Below are 14,695 nucleotides of genomic sequence, written 5' to 3' on the forward strand. Positions count from 1 at the left end.
TTTGCATCATAGAATGAAGTACCAGCTTATGGCCGCGCGTTTCTCCTTCCGCTAGCTTTCGCTCTGCTGTCGGCTCTGTATTGGCTGTTTCTGGCCGCGCGTTTGCGTTTTGCGCAGAAAAGCCGTAGCGCCGTCTGCGGACGCCGTTCTACTCACCGATGGCGCAACGTCACTATGAGACCATGATGTCAGTACTCCTCGATCGGAGGGCGGGCGATTTAAACTGCGCTAGAGGTACCCGGACGCTTCACAACGCATTTTGTCTTAAAATAAGTCTCTCCTTGGCACGAAACAAGCGTTTCGAGGTTCCTGGGATAGTATTTCAACAGTCCACGTTGACTTACTAGTAACCTTTAGTGTCCCTTTAAAGATGTGTGCTAAAACGGTTCCTCGGCGAAGAAGTGTTAGCGGAGCGACATCGTATACTGGCTCGTCAACGTTATGCCCCCACGCAAAGAGTGTTTATTATGCGCAAAAAGTAAATCATTGTCGCCAGCAGTCTTTATTATGTAGCCAGTGCCAGAGTGATCGGCGGGAGGACTGTTCCTTTCGTAAAGGAGTAGTCTCCTTCTATTGAAATAAAATTTCGTTGTTGTTCGGCATGTGAATGCTCGTTTAGTGCGCACACGTCACTTTGACCTGGGGAGTTTTCGCGGTTTTGTGACTTCCCGTGACAGACAGGCGAAGCGGGCGCAGCCTAGCTGAAAGACTGTTGACCAGTATCAGATAGATAAGGGCAAAAAAGGCGTATAATCGGAAATAACCTTTTTTTGTCTCTTTTGTCCTGCCCAATCATGCATAATCGGCGCATACATGGCATATCAAATTGGGTGTATTTTTGGATATTCCTGTATTTTTATGTTTGTCTACTAGAACTAACCCTGGGAGTGTTAGCTGCAGCGCCACAACACACAGTGAGTAACAAAAAATCGAGTCTTCTCGCTCATTAGATACCGAATGTGTCTCGTATCCGGCAGCTTTGTTGCTTTCGGGTAGCATGTGCGGCTTCATTGCCCCGCTGCCTGTACGCAAGAAGTTCACGTACTACGTGACGCCTGCGGTACATAGGATGTTCTGCATCCGCTACCATGCATGGCCGTCAGTGCTGGCGCTGGCTAAGACTGTTACGCATGAGTTTGCCAAAGGTCTTGATAATAATATTCAGATAGACACAATTTTTTTAGATTTCTGTAAGGCCTTTGATAAAGTTCCTCATGACAAACTAATCTATAAACTAAACAACATTGGTCTTCCGAAGGTGTTGGTCGCTTGGGTGGCTGAATATTTGAGAAATCGGGTGCAGTTTGTCACAGTCGAGGATCAAAATTCGCGCCTTCTACCAGTCACGTCGGGTGTGCCCCAAGGCAGTGTGCTAGGGCCGTTGCTATTTTTGTGCTATATAAATGATATCGTAGATATAATTGATCCAACGGTTCAAATTCGATTGTTCGCAGATGACTGTATATTATTCCGTGAAGTTTGCAGCATACATGATCAAAAAGAACTACACAAAAATCTAGATTACGTATACCAATGGTGCAACCAGTGGGGCATGGTCATAAATGCACAAAAAACAGTTTCCATTTCTATAACTAAAAGAAAATTCCCATTTCAGTATGCTTACTCCATAGGTTCATCTACAGTCAATCATGTCGATAACTACACATATTTAGGTGTAACGTTCACGGCTAACCTCTCCTGGAATTCACACGTTGATAACATTTGTTCCTCTGCTTTCAGAAAGTTGTGTTTCCTAAGACACAAACTTCGTAATTCACCACCAAATGTAAAACTTCTATGCTATCAATCATACATCAGACCAAAGCTAGAATATGCAAGCATAGTATGGGACCCCTACACAAAACATAACATTGATAAACTCGAAAGAATTCAAAGAAAGGCTGTTCGATTTATCTTTTCTAAATTTCGTCGTGTGGACTCTCCGTCGGAACTAATGACAGCCAATAACATACCCCCCCTTCAGTACAGAAGAAAGCAATTTCGCTTGGGCTTCCTGAATTCTCTACTTAACCAGCAATTCGCTATTGATCCTTCCTTGTATTTATCCCCTCTATCCACAAGACCTACACGACATCAACAACCAAGATCTTTAACGCCATATTTCGCAAAAACAGATGCTTATAAATTTTCCTTTTTCCCGCACACAGTGTCTCAATGGAATTCTCTACCAGAGCGCGATCGTCTTGCCATCGTATAGCATTGTATACATTTAGCCATTGTGTTCATTTTTATTTATTTGTATCTGGATGTAAAACATAATGTATGTGCACCCATATACTGTGATATACTGTGATTTATACTATGTGAGTTGTTAAAAATGCCCGTCCTGCTTGGACCACGTTATGTGGCCTGCAGTATGTATAAATAAATAAATAAAAAAAAAATACCCAAAATGTGGATGGACAAACGGCGCTGCGGTAGCTCACTTGGTCACGCGCACTGCGAAGACGTGGGTCCGTATCCCACGTGCGGCCAGTTGCTTTTTCATCAGCTTTCATTTTCCTTTATTTAGAATGCGAGCCCCCTACTCAAATACCAGTTGGATGTTGACCTTTCAAAACATATAGAGGCACCACTTCACCGAGGGCACTTCGGAAATGCATGCAAAAAACATTTCCTATATCGCATAAGACAGGCTTCATCCCCGGTTTGCTCCTGATGCAACAGCGATGAGGATGTTCACTATAAAATATGAAGACCCCAAATAAACAGACACACACAAGAGAAGAGAACGGGACAGGGCGCCTTATTTTACAGAATGCAGGCACATATATACTGTCAGTCAACACATGCGCACAGGGCAAACATTTATTCACGCATCTAATCATACATTCGTGACGCACCGCGCTCAAGAAACCTCGTCTCGGCCTTATATAATGATATCGAAGTATCGCTAACGCACAAGCTGCCTTTCTTGCCTATGTGATATGCTTCAACCAGTTCCCTTGCTCTAGTGTCATTACTTCGGGCAAGAATCCGCACATCTGAAAAGCGTGGTTAGCAAGAGCGTGAGGGACAGGTCCCGATGTGCTTAGGCAAATTTGGGCCCTCTTTCATTTGCTCAACATTTCTTTCATGCTCCCTGACACGCTCAATTAATACAGCGCCCGGTCTGACCTATATAGGAACGACCGAACGAAAGGGGGATCTCGTAGACAACCCCTTCGGCACACTTCATGAAAGGTCGCCCATGTTTGGTTCCACAGCCTTTTTCACTTCTTTTTTCTTTTCTTTTGGTGATTTGGGAGCAAAGGCTTCCGAGCTTCCTTGGGGCTGAAAACACTAGCGGGACGCCATGTCTGCTCGCTATGTTCTTCAGATTGTGGGCCACCTTGTGCACATACGGCACAGCCACCGGTCTCACCTCTTGCCGAGGGGCCTCTGCTCCAGCTCTCATCGCCTTTCTCTTCATTTTTTTGTAAGATGATTTCGGCTACTCCTGTTTCGTGGGGTCGTTCCTATATAGGTCAGACCTGGCGCTGTGTTAATGAGCGTGTCAGGGAGCATGAAAGAAATGTTGAGCAAATGAAAGAGGGCCCAAATTTGTCTAAGCACATCGGGACCTGTCCTTCACGCTCTTGTGAACCATGTTTTTCAGATGTGCGGATTCTTGCCCGAAGTAATGACACTAGAGCAAGGGAACTGGTTGAAGCATATCACATAGGCAAGAAAGGCAGCTTGTGCGTTAGCGATACTTCGATATCATTATATAAGGCCGAGATGAGGTTTCTTGAGCGTGGTGCGTCATGAATGTTTGATTAGATGCGTGAATGAATGTTTGCTCTGTGCGCATGTGTTGACTGACAGTATATATGTGCCTGCGTTCTGTAAAATAAAGGGGCCCTGTCCCGTTCTCTTCTCTTGTGTGTGTCTGTTTATTTGCCGTCTTCATATATTATAGTGAACCGCTACCAACTAGCCCAACAAGAAGTGCTTTTAAGAGGATGTTCACCATCTATTCCTCCTTTCATCCAGACGCGCTCCACATAGACCGCAGCTACAATAAGAGTTACACTCAAGCGATGGTCACCGAGTGTTCTCTCTCGCAAAATTGCTGGGCTCTTGGTCGCGGAAAACACACAGCGAAAAGGTTCGGACGCACCCGAACATTTCTCCGAAGACACAGCAGGCATGCTTAACGTACGCTAGGCGACGCACTGGATGGTAACCACAGTGCAACCACAACGCGCTTTGATTATATGCACTTATCTGCCCTTGCATACTATATGTGAATGTGCTGTACTCTCGTTTTTTCTTTTCATGTGGGATGAAGCTGGCGTCTGACGGTCGTATATCTGTTCGTGCGTTGTTAACCTCCATATTTTTGCACCTCTTGATACCAGACTGCATCCCATTACAAAAATATCTATTAACATTATTTAGAACTTCTACCAACTTTCTATTTGCTTTACTGACAGTCTATTTACATTTACATTCTAGTAACATTTGTTCATACAGTGTCAAAACACTTCCTTCTTACTTTTGTATAAAGAATGTTTTAAGTGCACCATTAAAAGGCTTCCTCTTACTTTTGTGTAAAGAATACTTTAGGTACACCGTTAAAAGACTTCTTTACTTTTGTATAAAGAATATTTTAAATATACGGTTAAAAGCCTTCCTTCTTACTTTTCTATAAAGAATATTTTAAATACACCGTTAAAAGACTTCCTTCATACTTTTCTATCAAAAATGTCTTAAGTACACCGTTAAAACACTTCCTTCTCACTTTTGCAGAAAGAATATTTTAGGTACACCGTTAAAAGACTTCGTTCTTACTTTTGCGTATAGAATATCTTAAATACCCCGTCAACATATCTTTTAGCTTTTGTGTAAATATAGTACTCCGTCAAAGGCTCGTTACTTTTGTGCAAAGAATGTTGTACTATGCATTATCAAAATATCTTTTTTTTCTGAAGGACACGTATCCTCAGTACGTCCACAGCTCGTACTGTATGCCGAAAAATATTTAGAACGAGAAGTAACTTGAGAGTTTGATAAATTTTGCTAACACGCATTAAGGTCATACCCAGGAATCAAGCTCTTTGTTTTAAATCACAGTTCCAATCGAAGTCGGTAGCGAATTGTTGACAGAGTGCTACTAAAATGTTTAACGAAATATGTTCGTAAATTTTTAGATCTAATCTTTTTAAAGTTTCCACTGGAATACGTTAGCGTGCGGTGACGTCAGCACATATTTCGCGAAAATTTGCTGGCGCTACACCACCTGACCGGTGTGATAGCGGAGTACTGTGCATGCCGCGCACCAGTTACACAGATTTATCCCGGCCTTAGGGCTGGTTAATTAAAGACCCTAGACCGAATGTCTAGGCGTCAGTCAACTCTCCCAAAGGGGGGGGGGGGGGGGAGACCATCGCAATCGCCATCAGTTCATTTGCGACGGCGGCGTAGTACGGTCGGAGCGATGTAGGTGCTTCGTTGTAGCAGCAATCTAGCTATTTTTGCTGCTGTTTCCGGTTATGCTGTGTTGTGGCTGATTAATCGATGCAAGCCTACCAGCAACGTGCTTGCGAAGCCCACGGCGCTTTCTTCGTTCCTTGATGCTAACGTTTCAGCAACTTCTCCGCCAGCTGCGATGCAGTGTCGTGGGAACTGATAGTGATTTAATATTGGCACTGTCCGTGTTTTAAACAGCACAAGCAGCCAACAGCTGTTGCTCAAGACAGCACTGCGCCGAAGATTTGTCTGCCTGCAAATGATAATAAAAGGTATGTTAATTTCTATCATATTTATTAAACGTATTATTTTGATGTAATTTTGATTTCAGTTCCTTATGCCGCAATTTGCAGGTTATTATAGCGCGAACTGTAATGATGTGAAATGGTTTAAGAACGATTTTCTTACATACTTTAGCTACGCCGCGTCATGCGGTTCGCTTGAATTTGCTATAAGCACGAAGCGTACAAAACACTACGTTTTTACAGCGGTCGCGATGACTTAATGTGAGGTAAATGTTCTGTGATCATGAACTCACTCGTTGCTGTTTCCTACTCTGGCTTTACAGAATGAGAAGTACTGAAATATTCAATGTGTAGTTTCGCGGTTCACAATGACAGGTTGCACTGGTTAGACAAGTGCGAACGTGGAAGAAAATCATTCGCACTTGTATAACCACTGTAACATATGTGATTTTGAACTGCTATTTTTCGACACTGATATTTTATTTTCAAGTAAATATAAACGAACATCGCTTATAAAAATATAGCGACATGTTTTAGGCTATTGCTACTAGAACCTACCAACAGCCAACTGATGTTCTACCAACTGTATTTATACATCCTAACAACGCTCTAGTAACATTATAGAAACAATTGGCCACCCACTCCCAATAGAAACGTGTTCACAGGATCTTTAAACTTCCTACCAGTTTCATATGAACATTTCTCTTTATACAACCTAGAAACATTCTTTCAAAAAAAGAATGCTCATATATCTTCTACCAACTTCCTATTAACCACCTATTAACATTCTTGCAAATGAAGAATGTTTGTAAACGTTCTGCAAACTTCCTACCAATTCTCTATTAACAGGCCTTCTTTATACACAATATTAGCATTCTTCTAAATGAACGTTTGTAAACGATCTGCCAACTTCCTACCAATCACATATTAACATTTGTCTTTGTACAACCTAGTAACATCCTGTCAACAGTTGGCTACCGTACTTCAATTGAAGCATGTTCGTAGATGGTCTGTAAACATTCAAGCAACCGTCAACCAACACCAAGTATTTAGATTCTGTAGTAACATTGAGACAATATTTTACTTACAGGATCTTATGTACTAGCTACTGATGTTTTTCTAGCTCCCTAGTAACATTTGTCAGTATGTGTGACCATGTTGGTAAAAGGCAGTATGCAACCTAGAAGGTGCATGATGTGAAATGTTTTAAGAAAACATTTCACATCATGCATCTATTTTGGTAAAGAGATGCAAGTTTGCGCTAAAAGAAGTTTATTCACACAAAAATACTTACACAGAATTGTGAAAATGTAATGCAGAAATTAATAAAAATATTAAATAAATATTGACTTCGTTGACTACGGCATGGCAGCTGTTGCATAATCTCTAGCAAGCATCGATGGTAATGTATTTTTTAGAGTCAGAGCTGATGTCTCTGAGAATGTTTGCAGAGTGAACCCTGCACAGAAACAAGATAGTCAGTGTTAACGTAATGTTCAGGTTAGCACATCGCATATAATGGTATGTAGAACAACTTTTAACAAGGTTCACATGCAAGTTCACACGAATGCTAAAATTGTAGCCGTCATCCCTGTTTACTTGCAGAGGAAATGGCAAGGAGGGGGCAGATATTGCAATGCATATCCTCTGCTCCGTTGTGTTCACTACGTGTTATTAAGATTAGGAAAGTGTGCAAGGGCGTTTCAGCAAAAAAATGGAACAGCCTAAAACTTTTGTTACAGTCCCCAAAGTTGTGGCCTGAATAATTTCAGTTTCCCAAAATGTTTTCGTAACCAATTATCTGCATAAATAATTTACTCACTCAAAACGTCAATTACATGGCTTACTTATTGCGAAATTTGTAGCGTGCACAATACAGACGGACGCAGAGAAGGTGGACACGCGAGCGCTTACTCACAACTGTTTATTTTTGGAAGGACACAAAAGTAAAAGCGCCAGCTAGCTGCGCCGAGCATGTTCAAAGCGAGTAACCCATTTTTATATAAGCAGATTACAAAGCTTGAAGCGGTATTCAAGAACACAAATTGTTTGTCAGTGATAGCAAATAATACATTCTTTAAAAAACACGCCTTAATATACGGAACGCTTCTGTAATTTCACGTGTTCGTTTATTTTTCCTCGAAAACATCATATCGGTGTCAAGAAATACCGGTTCACAGTGAGATAGGTTGCAGTGGTTAGACAAATGAGAATGATTTTCTTTCACATTCACACTTGTCTAACCAGAGCAGCCTATGTCATTGTGAACCGTGAAACTATATGCTCAATATTTCACTACCTCGCATCCAGTACAGCCAGAGTAGGAAAGAGCAAAGCATGTGTTCATGATTAGACAATATCTACCACACTAAGTCATCGCGACCGCTGTGAAAACGTAGTGTTTGTGCGCTTCGTGATTATATCAAATTAAAGCGAACCGCATGATGCGGCGTAGTTCAAGTAGGTAAGAAAATCGTTCCTAAATCATTCCAAGTCTTACAGTTCGCGCTATAGTAACCTGCCAAAATGCACCATAAGAAACGGAAATCAAACTAATATCAAAATAATGTTTATGAAGAATGATGGAAAAGAACGTACCTTTTATTATAATTTGGAGACAGACAAAACTTTGGCGCAGTGCTGTCTTGAGGAACAGGTGTTCGCTACTTGTGCAGTCTGCAGTTTAAAACAGGGACAGTGCCTATATTAAATCGCTATCAGTTCACACGACACTGCATCGCACCTGGCTGAGAAGTAGCAGAAACGTTCACATCGAGGAACGAAGAAAGCGCCGTGGGCTTCGCAAGCACTTTGCTGGTTGGCTTGCATCGATGAATCAGCTACAACACACCATAAGCATAAACAGCAGCAAAAATAGCGAGATTGCTGCTACAACAAAGCACCTACATCGCTCCGACCGCACCATGCCGGCGTCGCAAACGAACTGATGGCGATTGCGATGGTCTCCCTCGTTGCCTCGACAGTTGACTGACTTCTAGACATTCATCGTCTCTCGGTGACAGGTGTGGCGCTTAGAGGGAGGAGTGCAGTTCCCAAAAGGGGATGGCCGAGATTAAAAAAGAACCTCAGAAGACGGCCGGTTTAATTTTGTTGTGCATTAAGGGGCTGTATGATGTTATCTTTCGATACAATTATTGTTCTGAACAATTATATACCGATCAGCTTACTGTCCGTTGCCTACAAAGTGTTTACTAAGGTAATCGCACATAGAATCAGGAACACCTTAGACTTCTGTCAACCAAAGGACCAGGCAGGATTCTGTAAAGGCTACTCAACAATAAACCATATTCACACTATCAATCACGTCATAGAGAAATGTGCGGAATATAACCAACCCTTATATAGCTTTCATTGATAACGAGAAAGCGTTTGATTCAGTTGAATCCTCAGCAGTCATGGAGGCATTACGGAATGAGGGTGTAGGCGATCCGTACGTAAAAATACGGTAGTATATATATAGTGGCTCCACAGCCACCGTAGTCCTCCATAAAGAAAGCAACAAAATCCCAATAAAGAAAGGCGTCAGGCAGGGAGATACGATCTCTCCAATGATATTCACAGCGTGTTTACAGGAGGTATTCAGAGACCTGGATTGGGAAGAATTGGGGATAAGAGTTAATGGAGAATAGCTTAGTAACTTGCGATTCGCTGATGATATTGCCTTGCTAAGTAATTCAGGGGACCAATTGCAATGCATGCTCACTGACCTGGAGAGGCAAAGCAGAAGGGTGGGTCTGAAAATTAATCTGCAGAAAACTGAAGTAATGTTTAACAGTCTCGGAAGAGAACAGCAGTTTACGATAGGTAGCAAGGCACAGGAAGTGGTAAGGGAATACATCTACTTAGGGCAGGTAATGACCGCGGATCCCGATCATGACTGAAATAATCAGAAGAATAAGAATCTGCTGGGGTGCGTTTGGCAGCATTTTCAGATCATGAACAGCAGGTTGCCATTATTCTTCAAGAGAAAATGTATACCAGCTGTGTCTTACCAGTATTCACGTACGGTGAAGAAACCTAGGAGGCTTACGAAAAGGGTTCTACTTAAATTGAGGACGACGCAACGAGCTATGGAAAGAAGAATGATGGCTGTAACGTTAAGGGATAAAAACAAAGCAGTTTAGGTGAGGGAACAAACGCGAGTTAATGACATCTTAGTTGAAATCAAGAAAAAGAAATGGGCATGGGCAGGACATGTAATGAGGAGGGAAGGTAACCGATGGTCATTAAGGGTTACGGACTGGATTCCAAGGGAAGGGAAGCGTAGCAGGGGGCGGCAGAAAGTTAGGTGGGCGGATGAGATTAAGAGGTTTGCAGGGACAACATGGCCACAATTAGTACATGACCGTGGTAGTCGGAGAAGTATGGGAGAGGCCTTTGCCCTGCAGTGGGCGTAACCAGGCTGATGATGATGATGATTGTTCTGAAAGCCAACTTGTTTCTCCAAATGTAATGAAAATAGAAAAATAAGATCATATGGGCTCACTGCAGTGGTCAGGTGGCGCAGCGATCGGCTCAGCCGTCAACGCCACCGAGTCAGTTGCGCGAAACACCGAGGCGGCCACTGCTGCGGAGGCATGCTTTTGCGGCACTGGTATGAAACCTGGCGGACGTTCCAAATGGCGGTTTTTAGGCAATCGAAAACACCGAGGCCAATTTTTCACCACCTACGCTTGAGAAAGGACATCAAATTTACGGCTAAAACCATGCATATCGTGCCAAAGAAGTAAACAGCACAGACATCCCAGCGGGGTGCTTAAATTAAATTATGGTGTTTTAGGTGCCCAAACCACGATCTGATTAGGAGGCACGACGTGGTGGGGGACTGCGGAATAATTTCTACCACCTGGGGTTCTTTAATGAGGACCTAAATCTAATTACACGGGTGTTCTGGTATTTCGACCCCATCGAAATTCGGCCTCCGTGGCCGCGATTTGATGCCGCGACCTATAGTGGTTAGCAGCCCAACACCGTAGCCACTAAGCAACTACCGCAGGTCGCGAAGTATTTGTAACAACAAAGCAAGCATGCTTGCGACGTCGAACTCAAAGTGAGTTAAAAAGGATTATTTTATGCCACATCAGTGAGCAAATACGGCCGTGGACGTCTTTCAAGTGTCATTTGTCGCTTCGTTACTTGAAGCGTGCCTTGCACCTCGCAATTGTGGAGGTTTTGGCGAATTGGCAGGCAAGTGCTTTTTTCTCCGTTGACAAAGTGCCTCGAGCATATTCTGGTATTGTCGTTCGGGCTCGAATTGTGAGAGGGCATCACCGCTGAAGCACCATAAAGAGCAATCAAGTGAGACTAAACAACGCGAATACTGAACAAGAATGCGCTACCGTCTGCGAGAAAAATGCTGATTTTCGAATACTCGACGTACCTTGCAATATACTCCAATCTTAGTTCTGTTGTTCTAAGCGCGAGAAAACATCGTCACGAATGAGCTCGGTTCCAGCATCTGCGTCTTGAGCTTGGCGCAGGAAGAAGCACAGTGCGCGCAAAGCTCCAGCACGGAGCGCTTACGAAGCTAGATTTGACACGTTAACAACCATTGCGCGTTCGTTTTGGAGCAAGAGGAGCTAAAAAAACTCTCTAAACCGATTTACAACAGCGAGAATCAGTTCACGCGTTTTTATGCAGATGACGCCTTATTGTGTGCTTTTGTGGATGCCGCTGCTGGCTTGTTTTAAACTATTTTTCTTGTTTTTGCATTTACGTCTTAGTGCGTTCAACAGAAATTCGCAAGACCGACACAAACCGCCACGATCCACTTCAGCCGCCGGGTTGCCTCCCCCGGTATTGAAGGGAGGCGGTGGAATTTGATGCCGACGTCGCTTTAATTGCGGTTCCGACAATCCTTAACGCAGCAGTATCTGCGCTTGTTCTTTCCGTTCACACTCCTCACGAAGGAGCTGCCAAGAGGCCGCGCTGAATCCATTGGAAAATTGGAAAAAGCAGGTTTTCAGGCGGGCCTGAGCGCACCACGGACAATGGTGAAATGACGGCATAGAATAAAGAACCAACTTATGACGGCGAGGACCTACCCGCGGGTGCTCACCGCCGCTGCTAGGTGGCGCGACATGTACAGGCAAACTTCATTGCAGGGTGCCCATAGGGCGAATTATGTGGTTATTCGATTTTGCGCAACAGCATCCTTTAGCACTTGCCGCTTTCAAAGACAAAAAATTGCTTCATGGCGCCCAGCTCCAAATAATGCTGAAGTCTATTGTAGTAGTATTTTGATAGTTCAATAGATGTCGAAAGCGTGGCGGCTATGACGTTACCGGTTTTCAGACGCCCGAGGCACGGGAAAAGCATGGCCTTTGATATCCTGACTCTTTGTATCCGGAATGCCATAATTACGGATGTCATACGGGCACCGCAACACCTTGTCGAAGATTAGAATTTTGTCGCCGTGTTATGAAGCAAAAGCACTGAATATTAAGAGTGCATAATCATCCCTTTTCGATCTGTTTTCTCACGCAGCAAGCTACCATCGCCGTAAAGCCGGTCAGTTGACACAGTTACATTGCCTTCACTTTGATGGAACGCCCTATTAGTTTCCTTTAATGTACAGAATTCATCGGTAAGAGGCAGGGACGAAAGCGTGCGAAGAGGGTCACGAACAAAGCTACGTTTTTTCCAAACAGTAAGGATAATTTCATTCTTTTTTCACAGAAAGGTGTCACTTGCAAAGAGTTAAGCTTTTCTTTCTATTCGACCTGTGCACTTACTCAGGCCAACTCTCGCTCTCACTCAGCAGCAGCTGTATTTTGCAGCCTTTTGGATATTTGAGCGGCTACGTTTCAGCGCTGTGTTACCGTGAGTTTCGGCTCTTTTTCTTCTTTTTAACAAACATGGGGACGCTACTGCGCTGACACGTCCCAGCTTAGGGCGCACTATTTATATCGCGGAGTGCGCTGACCTGATTATCTCGTTGGTGGCCGAATTGGTGGCCTTGCACGAATTGGTGGCCTTGCAATAGCAGTGCGTGGAAAAGGCCGATTCACGCTCGAGCTTCACGCCTGCCCGCACCATGTGGTCTGGTGAAAATTTGCACATTTCGCAGACTGGCACACACATTGCGCTTTAGACTACATGTGCGAGCCCAGTGTGTACCATAATGTGAGAATTAGTTTGCGAAGTATGCAGTTTTCCGCGCGACCAGACGTGTGCGGCAGGCGGGCGGTGTCACGGCTCAAGCGTAAATCGGTCTTTAATTAAGCAGCCCTAGGGCCGGGATAAAGCTGTGTAACTGGTGCGCGGCCTGCACAGTACTCCGCCATCTCACCGGTCAGGTGGTGTAGCGCAAGCAAATTTTCTCGAAGTGTGCTGACGTCACCGCACGCTAACGTAGTCCAGCAGAACATTTAAAAAGATTCGTTCTAAAAGTTTACGCACATATTTCGTTAAACATTTTAGTAGCACTCCGTCAACAATTCGCTACCGACTTGGATTGGAACTGTGATTTAAAACAAAGAGCTTGATTCCTGGGTATGTCATATATCGGCCTTATTGTGTGTTAGAAAAATTTATCAAACTCTCAAGTTACTGCCCATTCTAAATATTTTTCGGCAAACAGTACGAGCTGTGGACGTACTGAGGATACGTGTCCTTCAGAAAAAAAGATATTTTGATAATGTTTAGTAAAACATTCTTTACACAAATGTAACGAACCTTTTGACGGTGTACTAAAGTTATTTAGACAACTAGAAGATATGTTGACGGGGCACTTAAAATATTCCTAACAAAAGTAAGAAAGAATTCTTTTAACGGTGTACTCAAAACATTCTTTAGAGAAAAGTAAGAAGGAAGTCTTGTAACTGTGTACTTAAAACATTCTTTAGAGAAAAGTAAGAAGGAATTCTTTTAACGGTGTACTCAAAACATTCCTTAGAGAAAAGTAGGAGGGAAGTCTTTTAACGGTGTACTTAAAGTATTCTTTATACAAACGTAAGAAGGATGTCTTGTAACGGTGTATTTAAAATTTTCTTTACACAAAGTAAGAAGGAAGTCTTTTAATGGTGTATTTAAAACATTCTTTGTGCAAAAGTAGGAAGGAAGTCTTTTAACGGTGTATGAATAAATGTTACTAGAAGGTAAATGTAAATAGACTGTCAGTAAATAGAAAGTTGGTAGAAGTTCTCAATAATGTTAGTGGCATTTTTGTAAGGGATGTAAAATCACTGAAGCGTTCCATATAGTAGGGCGTGCTTAAAAGTGCATTGGTTGCTATCACTGACAAAGAATTTATATTCTTGAATACTGCTTCAAGCTCTGTAATCTGCTTATACAAAAGTGGATGCCTCGTTTTGCACATGCTCGGTGCAGCTAGCTGGCGCTTTTACATTTTGTGTCTTTCCAAAAATAAACAGCTGTGGGTAAGCGCTCGCCTGTCCACGTTCTCTGCGGCTTGTGCGCGCTGCAAATTTCATCACGGATAAACGATGTAATTGACTATTTCAGTGAGTGAATTATTTATGCAGATAATTGGTTCCGAAAACATTTGGAAAACTGAAATTATTCAGGCCACAATGTTGGGGGCTATAACTATAGCGTTAGGTTGTTCTCTTTTTTTGCGGAAACCACCTTGCACACGTTCCTAAATTTAGTAACACGTAGTAAACGCAACCTAGCAAAGGATATGCATTGCAATATGTGCCCCAACCTTGCCATTTCCTCTGCAAGTAAACAGGGATGTCGGTTACAATTTTAGCATTCATGTGAACTTGCATGTGAACCTTCTTAAAAATCTGTTCAATATATGTGATATTTGCTCAGTGGCTATGGTGTTAGGTTGCTGAGCACGAGGTCGCGGGATCGAATCCCGGCCACGGCGGCCGCATTTCGATGGGGGCGAAATGCGAAAACACCCGTGTACTTAGATTTAGGTGCACGTTAAAGAACCCCAGGTGGTCGAAATTTCCGGAGTCCTCCACTACGGCGTGCCTCAT

The sequence above is a fragment of the Dermacentor andersoni genome, chromosome 10 (assembly GCF_023375885.2).
Source record: "Dermacentor andersoni chromosome 10, qqDerAnde1_hic_scaffold, whole genome shotgun sequence".
In the NCBI taxonomy this organism is placed as follows: Eukaryota; Metazoa; Arthropoda; class Arachnida; order Ixodida; family Ixodidae; genus Dermacentor; species Dermacentor andersoni.